This window comes from Lepidothrix coronata, unplaced genomic scaffold, assembly GCF_001604755.1.
Source record: "Lepidothrix coronata isolate B3197 unplaced genomic scaffold, Lepidothrix_coronata-1.0 Scaffold124, whole genome shotgun sequence".
NCBI classification, from domain to species: domain Eukaryota; kingdom Metazoa; phylum Chordata; class Aves; order Passeriformes; family Pipridae; genus Lepidothrix; species Lepidothrix coronata.
Genome location: NW_016690304.1, coordinates 934750 through 948686, shown reverse-complemented (window position 1 = coordinate 948686; position 13937 = coordinate 934750). Strand labels below are relative to the sequence as shown.

The 13937-nt window shown below is 41.3% G+C and overlaps 1 long non-coding RNA gene across 2 annotated transcripts in view; it reads left to right on the top strand.

Moving 5' to 3' along the window:
• Positions 1-963: 963 nt before the first annotated feature.
• The window catches only part of LOC108502744, a 34555-nt gene continuing 21581 nt past the window's right edge, over positions 964-13937 (top strand). For both annotated transcript variants that reach the window (XR_001876581.1, XR_001876582.1), the window contains exons 1-3: positions 964-1131; positions 3220-3303; positions 4452-4599. This is a non-coding gene — a long non-coding RNA (uncharacterized LOC108502744). The remainder of the gene's footprint in view (positions 1132-3219; positions 3304-4451; positions 4600-13937) is intronic.

The following is a 13937-nucleotide window of genomic DNA, read 5'->3' as shown; positions in this document are numbered from 1 at the left end:
AGAAGTGAGGAAGGAGATCTGTACTTCTGTGTTGGCCTCTGGCAGTTAATTTGTTGACCATGTTATGCCTAACGTATGAACTGGATCAGGCCTGAAAACTCAGCAGTGATCCCTGATATGGCAGAGTGAATGTGGAGGAAAGTCATGTGCAATCACTGAAGTTGTAGGGAATAGCATTTTGGGGAATAGGATTTGGCAGTGACTCCAAGGTACAGCTCCTGACTGCACTGAACATTTTTTCCAGGCTAGGGATTAATTTAACTCTACATGGCTTTATAATATCCAACCACTGCAGTGCTTGTGGCTATGTACTGTAATAATCCTGAGTGGATCTCACTCTGAATGACTGCCACACTGCATCCCTGTGGCTGAGGAGTACACCTGCTTCTGAAAGCAAAAAGCAATAGCAGAATAAATAGATATAAAAAATTTAAATATGTATAAATATAATACTTTTATTCATATAGGTGTTGCTTATAGCTTCTACCTTTACAGAAAGTGTGAAAAAATGAGGTAATGGAATCAATGAGTAATTGTTGACCTGGTTTGATTTCTACATACCCTTCCATACCTTGTCCCCAAACACAGCTTGCTCTCCTAAGCTATTTCTTGCAGGTATTATGAATCCCTTGAAAACAGTCAGGTGGACCTCAGGGATTTGCAAACAGAAGGTTGGAATCCACATCTGTGGGTGTCAGAGCAAAAGTGACTTGTATGCCATAAACTTATTGGATTTTTGCTTCTCTCAGGACTGCGTTTGAACCAAAGCTTTTCTTTAGACACTTCACATCCTCCATCTGGTACCTTGTATTCGGGAGAGACAGAGAAAAGATAAAGTTTGGTCTTCTCTATTTAATGGGCTTGATTCTGACTGTACATCTGTTGCTTCACTGGCTTCAGTAAAGAAAGAGTGCTTCTCTCTCTTTCTATGATTTCAGAATTGGGCCTGAAATTGATACTGGTATCACAAAAAGGAAAATACTACTAGGAACTAACAGTCAAGAAAAATGACAGAGCCTGGTTTTGAAAATGAAGCTAATTTATTCACTCGCTCCCTCGGCGGTGAAGCAGAAAGGAGTGGAAAGGATGTGAAGTGATAACAGTGATGAAAGCTGTGGCATCCTTCTGTGGGTAGGCACTAAGGCTCTTTTAAAAATGTGACGTGAGGTTTGTGACACAGTCACCATCTTCTGAGAAAATTCAGGATTTCTAATGTTAGGCTTAAGGCTCAAGAAAAAACAAATTGCATCACTTCTGCCCACTTCTCATTCTTGTCTTCTGTATTCTGCTGCTTGGCATTGGCCATTAGCAACAGAATCCCATTTGGTATGTGGGGATCCCTATAAAAGTACTCGGTTCAGCTCTTCAGCTGGAAACCAGCAAAATCCCAGTGCTGGTGGGTGTTCTGGAAGCACTTGCACAGGTGGGGTTTCTGTTGTCACTCGTTCTGCAGTGACCAGAGCCTACCTCAGGCTGGGGGGGTCACCATTGTGACCGCATTGGCTCAGCTGTTGTTGAGAAACCTGGGGAAAATTAACCACACTGTCTGATGGCACTGAGTTAATCTTCCATGCTTGCATGCTTAAATTAGCTTGGCAAACAAGACTTACCCTGGAGGGCAGCAGTAGATTGTAACGTGGGGGTAGAGTAGCAGACACTGCCATGCCTCGGGTACACGTAGCACTTTCAGAGTGCCTTCATCTGTTGAACCCACGGTCAGACCAGCTGGTTTCTTCCCTGACTCCAGCCTGGCATTGTTCAAGCTTGATGGGAAGCGTGGCCTGATTTAAGTTGTCAGTTTTTGTGTGTTGACCTGCTTTTTTCATGCTACCTTGTTGCTCTCTGCCACCCACTGTTCTCTCTGTCTATACTGGCCTTGCTAACAGCTCTTCTTGTGGCTTCTCCAAAGAGGGCACTGAGAGCTAACACTGTCTTCTAGCTGATCAGGGACCCTGGAACAGCTTCTCCCAGCTCACACCTTGGAGCAGGCATTACATAAAGCTCCTTTCTCAGTTTTCTGGGTTCTTGCCTTTTGTATCCTGGTGCTGGCAAGTCTTGGCTATGATTAGGTAGAGCCTTCACCCAGGCATGTGTGGGTGATTTGTTGTAAGTTCAAACCTTATCGCCAATGATAGTTCACTTATACTATATAATACAATTGTGATACTGTCTGTAAAAAAATACATCTAGCTTAGTAAACTCCTGAAAAGGAGTGTGTTAGTCTCTGCCAGTTTCTCCTTTCTGTTTATCACTCCTCCTTTTCACTAGATTCTAGCAGAGTGCTCCTCTATTTCTTGGCTTTCCTGTCCTCCCAAACTTTCAAGTTGAAAGATGCTGACTGGATTTTGCCTTATGCACTAGGCTTGTGAACACAGTATATAAATGTATTTAAATAAACAAAACTTTGGTATAATGAGGAGGGAAAGAGAAGCATAGATGATGTCAGATGTCGAATCCTGAGCAATCTACATCAGATCTGTGTAAGACCATGGGCAGAGTGGCAAAACCCCATGGTCATATCCTCTTTCTCTAGGCTGAGTATGACTGCAGCAGCAGCCAGCTCCTGCATGCTTTTTTTCCTTGAGTGTATGTTGTCCATACCATGGCAAACTGGCTCAGAGCAGTCCCATCTATAACTAGATCTCCTGTTTCAAGAAGGATATGGGGCTTTCTATGACATTTAGGGCATTACTAATCAGGGATCAGTGAGAATTCTTATGTCACTGAATGAAATTTGAACTTTGAAATTTGAACTTTGAAATTTGAACAGATTTTGAGTTATCCTCAGTCTTCGCAGTCATATCCCCAGAAATCTGTGTTTTACCTTCTCCCAGAAACGTTAAGAACAGAAGAGCATCTTGCCTCATAAGCAAAGCTTATAGAGCCTGTAAAACAATGTTTTTAATAAGGGACATCCACCTTCCCTCAGTTTCACTGCTGGCATTACCCCAGATTAGCGGTGTAATCCTTTTTCTCCTGTTTCTGGAGAATCCATTTCAATGCCTCGCTGCGTCTGTTTCCTGCCCCATTCTGCTTAGAGTTTTTCATCTTGTTATGTGAATCAGGCAACTGCTGGGATACTCAAAACCATTGAACCCTTTCAATTTGAGTTGTAGGCTTTCCCCATCTGTGCTGATAGCTAACAGGGCTTCACTTTGCCATTCTTCTACTTGTATGTTTAATGTTTCTGCAGTGACTCTTTGCATTTTCTGTTTACAGTGCTGTGACATTCGAAGACGCCAGTGAAGATCAAAGCCAGGTTGAGCCAGCAATTTACAAAGCCCAAGTCAATGAGAAAACATGGTATGTATCCCAGAGACCTTTACTTCCTATGTGATGATTAGACTTTTTTTAAGAACTTTATATAGGGCTGTCAGAATGTGGGAAGTTGTCTAGTTTGACTGAAAGGACGGAAAAAAAGACAAGTTCCCTGATAGGAATTTAGGTCATGACTAGCATGAGCAGCCTCCTGCCTCACTCCTCCTCTCCCATTCAGCTTCAGTATTTTTGAGCAAATAATAAGAAAGTTTCCTGCAACCTATAAACCTATAAACCTGGACACTAAGAGTAGAGGCAACTCCTGCATCTAATTCGGAGGATCAGTGCACTGCAGGACTCCCCAGTAACACATGCCACAGATGTTTGTCACTGCTATTTTTTTCTTTCTTTAGTAGCTCTAGCATCTTGTTGAGTGCATAGCACAGAAGAAGTGACAAGCATTGCTCTAAACTGCCTGTTATTACCTCAAGATGGGCTCTTACTAAAACATTCAAGCACCATTTGCTGTATGCTGAGTATATAGTACTCTTCATAGATGTTTGCAGATTGCTGAGATAGGATACTAAGCAATTATGAAATGGAAGCGTTTCATGAATTTAATTTTCTGATGTTCAAAGCACAAGGGAAAAGTACTAGTATTAATACAGAAGAGTCTCCAGGATAATTTTGCATGAAAAAGTTACGGTTAAATATTTTGAGTAAGCTCTGCAAGAGCAGACTGGCCTGTGCAGCAGCCTGATTACCATGCCAGGAGCCATATCACTGAGGGCTCTGTGGCCCTCAAGTGAAAAGTTTCATTTCTAAAAGGATCTTGGAATCATTCTTCCCCCTGCTGTTTTCATCATTTGACAACTGCCTTCACAGCAAGACACCATTTCCTTCTTGGCCTCATCTCACTCTTTCAGTACCCACCTGGAACAAGCCAGACAGGTTTTCTACAGGCAAACAACAGTGTCATTTGAAGTAGACTTCTCTCAAAGCAGGATCCCTTTTGTACCTTTTTAGACAGGGTCTTAGAAAGCCAAAAAAAAAAAAAAGTAGCTTAAAGATCTCCCATTTCTATGGGTCTTAATAAATGGACCTGCTCAGAGTGTGTGAGGGATTCTAAGATATTGCTGATGGCAGCTGAAACTGTAACATTTTTCTCACCCATTTTGTTTCCTTCCCTCGAGGTTTACATTTTCACTTGCTTTCATGCAGAAAATAAATTCCATGGAAAGGAAACTCTTAATAACTAGCCTGTAGTAAAGAGTATGGCATAACTGGCATAACTCTTTCTGTCTGAGAAGCATGAAGGTTGCGTCACTGAAGACCGTGCCTGTAAGTAAATTAAATTAAAAAAAAAAAAAAAAACAAGTTCAGGAAATTAAATTCATTATAATGATAATGGGAAATTCTGATTTTCCTTGCTGCTGTAGTCATGCACACTTTAATTGTTGCCTGAAAGAGTCAACACCTTGTAAAGAAAATAAACATCCTCTTCTCTTAAGATACTCCTCAGTTTTCTAGGGATAGGTGGTGGTCTGTTTTACTGCTAGCCTGGATCCAGTCAATGCCTGAGCTTGTGGGTTTCAGGGAATGTCTGCACTTCCAGGTGCCATTGGCTGTGCACTGTCCCATAGTGGCTACCCCGAAGAGTCACACAGAACTCTTCTCAAGCACATTGAAAAAAGCCTGTGACATAACTCCACTGAATTGAATGCAGTATTCAAGCTGTATTTCAACCTGGTCTGTTACATAGTGTTACATTCTGTTCATCTTTATTTGATGTGGGTAAACGTGGTTGAAATGTTTGTAGCCAGAGGAGGAGACGGCTGTGCACTTCAGTGCTGGGGATGGCAGGCTTTGGTGGAACAGAGCAAGGAGCTAAGAACAGATCATTTTGCCCAGCTTCATTTGTTAATCAGTTTATTTCACTTTCTCCAGTTTTGCAAATCAGACATAATCAGGTTTCCTTAATAGCTTGATAGATCTGTGTGTTCAATTATACAGAGCAACGTTATTCATAGGTCCTTTTAATTTCCCCATATAGACTAGTCTTATTAATATTTATTTTATAATCTACTTACAAATTCAGAGTGGGTAATCTCTGTCTAAATGAAGCTGCTGTTCATACAGAGCTCTGTTTTCTTTGAAGAAATCATAGTAGCACTTAACATTATGAAAATCTTAAAGCACAAAAAATATAATTGTGAAGCACCATTAACAATGCCAGTGCCCAGAATGTTTGTCTACGTGATCTTCAGGGTCCCTTCCAGCCCAAACCATTCTGTGTTGCCAAAACAGGTGGCAGGAGGGAGAACACTGAAGCCTCAAGTTCAGAAACACTGAACCACATTAGGTCTCGGCCCCTGCCATTGTGTTTAGCTATAAAAGTCTTGTTAAGATGTTTAAGAAGCCATGTGCTTGGATAATGGTGGATTTCCTGCTGAGGTCCCAAATGACCTAACCTCTGCTTCCTTTCACCCCTTGGTTCTAATCAGTGGTAGCAGAGGGCTGGGGGAAAATATTGAGCAGGCTTCTTGAAAAATGCAGGGTATGACCTAAGGATTATTGCAGCTTCTTCCAGTTCTGGGCATTGGGTTGGTTCTTGAAACATGAGGAACTGTGTCTGTAGAACCAGTCTGGAATATATTCACTGTATGCTTCTTGGAAATTTGTTAAGTGGGTATTTGAAGGACTTAGGCACCCTTCAGTACCTGTCAGTGGTAACAAGTGTTTTGTGAAGCATTTAGGCAAACGCACAAGCCTGTCCCTACTCAGTAAAGCACTTTATTGTGCTTTTAAGCCCTTTGATTTCTACTCTTGGGTTTATCAGCAGGAGGTTTTTCAAAGGTAAGAGGCTGTCCTTATCTCACAAATGGGCTAAGCTGCCTTATGGCAAAATAGTTCTCAAAACTGTTTGTTCCACAAAATGTTAATGTTGTTCTCCCTCCTCTGCTGCCATGGTCCATGACTTTAGGACAGTTCCTTTCTTATCTGTGCATTTGGGAAATATTGATTCTAACAATATCACTTCTGCTGTTTATTCCCTCAAAGTGGCACTAAAAATCCTGTGTATTTTCCCCAGTATTGAGGCATTTGCAGGATGATTGCATCCATGTCAGTCATTACCTCTATAAATGTTGCTGTTCTTGCATCAGCTTGTTCAGGACAGTTCTTTTGGATGTGCACAAATGAAGCAAGGAAGATCAAACAGATGTTAAAGCAGGAAGAAATGTCTCATCTTTCTTCATAAGATTTTGTACAGAAAGACACCACATTGAGATTGAAAACACCGCATGGATTCTTGCAGCTATGTGGAAACTTTTTTTGCTTCTATCCTCTTTTTGCCCTGAATAGCTGGGCAAATTTTGGGGTGGAGGCAAAGGATGTCCAGGTTTCCCTGCTGACTGCCTTAGACTGGGGAAGATGCCAGAGATTTTTGACATTCAGGCATCATTAGAGTCATCTTTTCTGATGTTCTTTGTAGTCCTGACTAAAGGGCTTCATGCTGAACTAAATTATCTCCAAAAGTACCCATTTGTGACAGAGAAATAAGAAAGCATTGTACATCCCTCTGTAAGCTGGGCAAGTGTCTGCTCCCACAGTGTAAAAATGTGCACTTCCAACTCATTTCACTTAGTTTTGGATCTCATCACGAGTTTTTCTTCCAAGTTAAAGCACAGTAACCAGGAAGGGATAACAAGAAAGATTAGGGATGTGGAAAAACTTTTTTATGAAAGACTGACAAGACTGATGCTGTTCAGTATGAAGAAGCAGTAAATAAGAACAGATATGAAAAAGTCTCTTATCATTTGATACTGTGAAGCCAAGAGGGGCCTCTTGCCTTTACTCCTTCTCCCATGACAATAGGAGATAGAGATATTCATTTAAATGAAAGACCTAACATCTGTTTGAAAGGAAATTACTTATTTTTTCCCTACCCCATATTTTTAGCTGTTTCAAGATATCATAGAGATGAAGAGGTTAGTGAGGGTTTTTTTAAAGCATGCTTATTCATAGTCAGAATACCCCATTATAAATCAAGTGTGACAATACTACAAATAAACCAAAGCCAAAAATGCTTACAATATTTGAAAGAATCTTAGTGTTTCGATGCCATTGTTTGTAAGCAAAGCTCCTGTACTTTCAGAGATTTACTCCATGTAATATAAAATGTAACAAGAGTCAGAGGGATCAGAAACACAAAAGACTTCATGCAATCTCTGAATAATGTTCCTTCATAAATATATAAACAGCTTCTATGAGCATCAACTGGACATAAAGTATTATACTATATCTAACACATAAGATAGTAAAGGAAGTTTCATATAATCTTAAGACTGTATACCTGATTTTTTTTTTTTTTTTTTTAATTTTAGGGTTTAAGAAAGGAGATTTACTATGGGCTTTAATTTTTGGATTGAAGCCCTTTGAGGTTCCTCAGAAGCTTCTGGTGCTGGCCATGAGCCCCAGCATCCTGTTTCAAGAGGGCTAATGAACTTTGGTAAAGAAGCTAATGTGTCCTGACATCCTTTGGCCTGTTTTTCTTAAATGTCAGATTTTTTTAGGTTGAATAATCTATCTCTTTGTATTGTATTATGAACGTGAAAGGATTTTCTTTGTGAGTTGGAAAATGAAAGTTATTTAAAATGAGGGATAAATTGTGTCTCCTGGTATGCATGTAAGTAGGTATTTAGTTGAGACACCAGTAGTTTTAATGTCTAATTGACATAGTTCTTGAGGTTTAGCATATTCTTCTCAGAGAACTTGCTGATGTTTTCATTTTCTGCTGTCTTTCCAGCTTAGCAGCAGAGATGATTTGATGCTGAGGTTCTTAGCATGCTTTTGTTATTTACAGATGACATGGGTAATCTAGAAACTTGTCCAACAAAAAAACCAACCATGCAGCCAAGTGAACTGGAAATGAGAAGTGTATCAGGTAATGACTCCAAAAAATGGCAATCCACTTAAAAAAGAAAACAACACACCAACCAACAAAAAGAGCTCACTAGGAACTCCTTGTAGAAAAGGTTTGACAGGTCTGAAAACATTTGGCAGCAGATGTGTCAGCAAAAGTTTTATCCTACACCCTGATTTACTTTCTGATTTCTTAATTGTTGAGCTGGGCTCTGGTATTTTAGTTATACTATAAGAATCCTGGCTCCAGAAGGGTAGTTGCACTCATTTGGTGGTGTTAAATTTAGCATTCATCTCTCCCTGACTAAACTCTGTAATGAGGGCTTGGTGTGCAGTCATTGAATCCTCTGCCTGTAGGTGCCTCAGGGCTGCAATTTTTTTGGTTTTCCCATCCAGTATTGTGCTGCATTCCTAAAGGTATCAAGGTATGAGGGGAGAGAGGGAATAGGGGGAGACTGATGGAGAAGCCTGAAAAGAAGGAACTCACAAGAAGGGAGCCAACAAGAAAGATGGAGAGAGATTCCAGCAGGATGAGGTTCAACAAGGCCAAGTACCAGGTCCTGCACTTCAGTCAAAACAACCCCCTGCAGCCCCATGGGCTGGGGACAGAGTGGATGGAAAAGAGAAGAAATTAAATTATCTTCTGCATTTTCAGCTGAAAAGGATGAGAAATTCAAGGATAGAGCAGGCACAGTGGGGGCCTCTCTGGGAGAGGAGCAGGGTCATCTCAGCATGGAAAGCTGCTTGTGATCTCACAGCCTCCAAAGTTAGCTTCCATACAGAACTGAGCCAGCTGTTTTGCTTCCCCTTTTTTAAGAAAACATTGCCAACAAAGAAAATCTGAGCAGTCTGTTCCACACCTAGGCCTGAGCAGGAAAATGTGTGGTCCATGGGCAGAGCTGGACAGTATTGCTTCTCAGAGCTATACAGTGTTTTGTTCCTTGGTTCTCTTGCTGTGCCCCCCAGTTGTGTAGGAAAGCTTTTCAGATGAACATTCCTATGCAAATATTGCAAACATAAATTACTACAGGAATGACCTTCAATGGAGAGTCTGTGGAAGCAATGGCAGAAGATTAAAACTATAGTGCTTACAGTCTGAGACATCAGCCCCCCAAACTCACATGTCAATTCAGCCTGGAGAAAAGGAGGCTCAGGGGGGACCTTCTCACTCTCTACAACACCCTGACAGGAGGGTGTAGCTGGGGGGGTTGGGCTCTGCTCCAGGGAACAAGGGACAGGAGGAGAGGGAATGGCCTCAAGCTGTGCCAGGGAAGGGTCAGGTGGGATATTAAAGAAAATTTCTTCGCAGAAAGGGTTGTCAAACGTTGGAATGTGGCACTCGAGGACATGGTTAGTGGTGAAGCTGGTGGTGGTGCTGGGTTCATGGTTGGACTTGATCTTCAAGGTCTTTTCCAACCTAAACCACTCTGTGATTCTAATAGAGTAAAACCAGATCAGTTGTTTCGCTTGTTTGACTTTGTGAAGACGCAGGCACTTGTTTGCTTCCCTAACAAGAACTCCTGCCAATCCAAACTCTTCCAGTGGAGATTTTGTGTATGAAGGGATGCCAGTTTTGGTAGATGTTTGGGTGATGTTTAGGTGTATATTGTTGGAACATGCTTTCAACACAGTTGTGAGTAACTTGGCTCAATGGTCACTAAATGTGTGCTTCCTTTGCCAAAGGGAGCTCACACAGAAATCCAAGTGAATTCTCATGGAAACCTTTTCTAGTGTTTGTGTTGTTTGCAAAACTGGTTTTTATCTTACTGGAGACTTATTTAACCTGGGCAAATCTGTATGTTGTAGTTGGTTTTTCACTGAGCATTTGAACCTAGAGCTGAAGCTGCTTTAAAGGAAGTAGTATAAATAATGTATGTTGAAGTCCTTAAAATTGCCACCCCCCAATGGTGGCAGTTCACAAGCTGTCCATGTGCCCACACAAGGACACCACTTCTCTGGGCAGCTTGTTCCAATGCTTCACAACCCCTTCTGTGAAAAAAAATCTTTCCTAATGCCTAATCTAAACCTTCCCTGTCACAATTTGAGGCCATTTCCTCAAATGAAAAATATTTGGACAAATGTATTTCACAAGTTATATTTATTAGGCAAAAATGTACTAGAATTTCAGGGATCAGTTTATTTTCATACATTTTGCCTTCATGAGTCTGCTAAAGTAGAAACATTCTTTTCCCTTGTTGTATACTCGTACTGAGCAGACATCCAATAAATCATAAAGCTGGCATATATAAAAACATATCCTGTTCATTTCCCTATAAAATATCTCTGTGCAGTGTTTTATACACTTTTTTCAAACTGTTGACAAGCTACTGGTTCATCCCTTGGATTAATTTGTAGCAAAGTTTTATAGACATTGCTATCTTTCAGTTCCAAAGGCAGCTGATATTGAGAAGGAGATTCCAGTTGGAATGAGGTTGGTATTTCAGTCTGTTCAGTAGCAGTTATTTTTACTTTTAATAACCTGCTACCCTTGGAGCTTAGACAACATTTAAACTTTAAGTTCCATACCTTATGATGATGATTAATTCTTTGTTCAGGCAAGCACATTATGAAACTAAAATATCACTTGTGTTTTAAGATACAGAAAATGTAATAAATTAATTAAGTAAACTCTAATCTCCTTTTCCTGTTTGAAGATATTGGTAAGAATATTGCTGTGGTTTTGATTTTACTTAGTGGGCTTTTTTCCTGTTTGTGGATTGAGTACAAGTATGGCACATTCACTGATGTGTCTGGTTTGTCGTTGCTTCAGTAAGTTCCTTCTGGGATAACCAGGTGCATCCAAAGCCTCTTTCAAATGTGGAAGTTCTTTTAAACATTCCAGAGTAATGGTAGTTCAGGAGAATAATGGGATGAACATGAGAGAGAAGTCAGTTAAAATAGAACAGAATCATTAGCTGGAAGGGACCTGTAATCATGCTCCAGTCCAACTGTCTAAAAAACAGGTTCTAAAACCCATTCAGATATTCATACAAAAATGGGGACTATGTACCTTAGGCAGTGATGTACTGTTTGGTTATACTTCTCCTTTCATTGGAACAGGTTAAAACCTTTTCTGCTCTGCATAGTGCAAAAGTGTATATATATACAGAATGTTGGCATTATTAAGAAATTTTGAAGGTACTAAATCAAAATTTTGTTGACAAATTTTGTAATTTGGTCAGTCGTTTGACTGCTTGAGTTATTTATTTAATGACCTTTCACTTACGTTTCGAGCAAGCTGAATATTTTCATTTCAGGAAAGAAAATTGGCAGTTCTTTTAAATGCTGCAAGTGCAGTCCAGAATTTTTTCCTTATTTTTGTAATGCCCCATTGCTGCAATATTTCAAAGGGGCCATATGTGCCTGGAATGCTTATGCCATAGAGAGTGACAAGGGGATCTGAGCACTCCACCTGGCTGCCATTTCTAACCTTGGCAGAGCATCAGAGAACCCAAGTAGAGAGTCCAGTATGATTAGCTGTTGTTTTGTAGCTGTATAATGTCACTGCTCACCAAAATTAAGGAGAAAGCTTGATGATTAATGTAGGCTTCAAAAGAAGGAAGTGGATTCCACTTAACCTGTCTAGTCTTAATCAGTTTTCTATTGTTTATGGAAGGGAAACTGGGGACAGGAAGACTGAAGCTTTTCTGCAGTCACGATTTGGATCAAGTACATAGACCTTGCCCACTAGATTAAGTTTTAGATCTTTGATTACAGGAATATATTTGAGTTTCTTTTGCCCTTGAAGGGTTTGGAAGGCTCAGATGGCAGAGTAATGTACTCTTCAATAATAGGAATCAGTTTTCAAAGGTTTTCTGAGGCTGCCTGGTTGAAGAATTTTCTTATGGCCCTGCAAAACTGTAGCTTCTGTCAGAAAAATAGAGTTCTCTGTGATGGTCTCTCCTATCAGATAAATATAGGAGTCTTTTGGCATGGGTCTTTTAAAACACAGTTCCAATCTTGCACTTCCGAGTCTGCAAAAGTTGCAAACATTTCCTGTCATACCAATTTAGCAGCTCTTTCTCTATTAGTGTTTTGCTAGCAATGCTTCAGTTCGTGCCCCTGTTTGCTGCCCCAAGCCAAGCTCTCTGCCTCTCTCCTAACACGGTGTGATTCTTCCCTCGAGCTGAGCTTCTCAGTGCATCCCAGGAAGCAATGCTTAGTCCAGAGGGCAAAACTGAGGCATCCATCCATGTGAAATCACTGCCAGGGGCAGCACAGGGCTGACACAGGCGCTGCTGCTCCGCCTCGGTGAATCTGGGGGGAAGGGGAAATGGTAGCCATTCTTTGAGTGGAAAATGTCAGAATCGAGTAGTTCTCATACTGAGGTCCAAACAGCTCTTCATCACAACAAGATAAAAAAACTTAAATGGAATACAGGTACCGTGATTTTACTGAGCTGTTCTATGAAGGCACTGAACCACGAAGCTGAGCTACAGCATTGCACTGAAGATGCCTGATGCAGTTTTGTGGGACAGACACGAGACTTCCATTACTTTGTAGATTGAATCATAGAATCCCAGAATGGTTTGGGTTAAAAGACCATCCAGTGCCATGGGCAGGGGCACCTTCCACTATCCCTGATTGCTCCAAGCCCTGTCCAGCCTGGCCTTGGACACTTCCAGGGATCCAGGGGCAGCCACAGCTTCTCTGGGCAACCTGTGCAGGGACTCCCTGCCCTCATAGAGAACAATTCCTTCCCAATATCCCATCCATCTGGCACTGGGAAGCCATTCCCTCTTGTCCTGTCCCTCCATCCCTTGTCCCAAGTCCCTCTCCAGCTCTCCTGGAGCCCCTTCAGGCGCTGGAAGGGTGTCTAAGGTCTCCCTGGAGCCTTCTCTTCTCCAGGTGAACACCCCCAGCTCTCTCAAAACTCCTCTGAGGGTCCTGTTAGGCACACAACTGTGACATTAAAAATCTGGACACCTGAGAAACTCGGGTCCCAAGTCCTTCCTTTCACAGAACCTTTCTCTTTTGGTTCACTGCAAAGGAGAAGCAAGGGTCATAGAAGGGAATCTTGCCCTGCTTCCCCTGGCTGGGACTGTGCCTGCAGGGATGACTAGGAGCTGGGATGACTGCCCAGGTAGGCTTCATGTTCCTACAGCTAAAACCAGTACTGTTAGCTCTGCAATACATTCACAAGGGGATGCATTTCTTTGGGGATAATTTTTTATTTGCAACCTTCCCAACAATTTTTTTCCCCAGTCTTCAGTTCTTCAAGGATGACCTGTTTTGGCCCCAAATCCCCTAATTTTTGCTCAAGTTCTACTTTGTCACTCACCTCAAGCCCAGGTAAAGCTTGCAACATTTGCCCCTTTTTAATTTTTTTATTTCCCCCACCTCTTTTCATGCTTGCTGTGGCTCAGACTTAGATTGCAATAACAGCAGATATTTGGGATCATCATTTATTGCCAAGAGTTAAACGTAATTGTTGCATTCTTCTGCTCTGCCCACCTGTTCGTTCCCATTAAGAAAATCCTACCTTTATAAAAGTGTTAGACTTCTCATTGGCAAGGGAAGGACTGTGCCATCTGTTAGCAGAGCAGTGCTACAAGTCAGGACTGAAGAAAGTTAAGATAGCTAATAAAAAAGAAATTCAAGTCCAAATGGTGAAATTAGTATAAAGGTTTCCTTGGAAAGTGGGTTAACTGGCTGATAGAAAAATGGCATTTCTTTAGTGCTCAGCTGAGCCTGGGAGTAAGGGAGCAGCAAACCTCTCTGCAATGAAAAATGGTTATTAGGAGGGGAATTAAGGA